Consider the following 1,217-nt stretch of genomic DNA (forward strand, 5'->3'; position numbering starts at 1 on the left):
TTTCTTTGTCTACTTACTGCACACACTAGTAGCAACTTTGAAATGAGAAAAGGAGCTTGTACTCTTTTTTCTTTTCTGTTTAAAAAACCCCCAGAAAAACTGAAATATAAACCCTGTTATTCATTAACAATTTTAAAGAACATCAATTATACAAAAAAAAGACTAAGAACAAAAAGAGTGTTTACAGATAAGACATAATAGTGAGTGGTCAGTAGACCTTCACAGGGCTTTCTGGTGGTACTCAGCCAAGCCACTTTGTAATCACTGACAGCAAACAGAGATGCAGCATTCTTTGCCAGATATTTTAAAAAATTATACAAATAGCCCAACAATAATAAAAGGCTCTTCTCATCAAGGGGCATACATACCAACATTGCTCTGATTCTTATGAATAATCTCAGTAAGTATGGCACTCAATAAACCTGGGACGTTGGTGCATCAGGGTGAGCCAAGATTTCAGCATACTGCAACCTCTCAAATTTGTAGAGCAGCTGAGTGCCCAACATCACAAAGTATTCTTTTATTCCCCTGATTACTTCATTCACTGCATATTCCTTATTGTCGACATTTCCCTGTGATTTCTTGCAGCTTGCATACTCTTCCAGAATGACATCTACATTTTTCTTAAGGAGTTGAAACAGCTACTTCTGCTTCATAGGTAAGTACCAGTCCTCAACAAGCCATGCTTTTAATTCTTCAGGAATTGTAACTTTAACTTCCTTCTTATTCTTAAATGCCTCCTTACTTCTGACAGTGAGGTCAGACCCTGGCCCTTTTCTTCTGAGGTGGCTGAAAGGCTTCACTGGTACTGCCACCATCTCCATTTCCAGGAGTCTTCTGTTTGTTCTTTCTTGTCTTCCTCATGGATCCTGAAGGGGGTTCTCTGCAGAGCGAACCCCCCCCCCCCCATCTGCCTGGGAGGGCTGGTTCCAGATTCTCCTACTGTGGGCCAGCTGTCTTCTTTCCTGATTAGGCCCCCCTCATCTTACTTCTCTGCATATTGCTTCTAGTTGTTTTTTTTGAAGTTCTCCAGATTGTTGTCCAAGAGTTTGAGAACCTTACTTTGTGGAACTCATTCAATCCTATTTTTATTTCAACCAATAATCGTTTTCCTTCTTGCTCTTCCAAGAATTCCTAGTGTTTTGCCAGATGGAATCTTATAGATCTTTGGGGATGGTCTGGAAGAATGAGGTGGGAGATACAACACAGATTCTGTA

General features: G+C 40.3%; 1 pseudogene across 1 annotated transcript; it reads right to left on the reverse strand.

Annotated features, from left to right (window-relative positions):
* Window positions 1-219: 219 nt before the first annotated feature.
* Window positions 220-864, reverse strand: LOC308549730 (mortality factor 4-like protein 2 pseudogene; annotated as a pseudogene). The gene has a single exon. The product of its transcript is annotated as a mortality factor 4-like protein 2 pseudogene (transcript).
* Window positions 865-1,217: the final 353 nt, after the last annotated feature.

Source organism: Miniopterus schreibersii, assembly GCF_964146895.1.
Source record: "Miniopterus schreibersii genome assembly, chromosome: 1".
NCBI classification, from domain to species: Eukaryota; Metazoa; Chordata; class Mammalia; order Chiroptera; family Miniopteridae; genus Miniopterus; species Miniopterus schreibersii.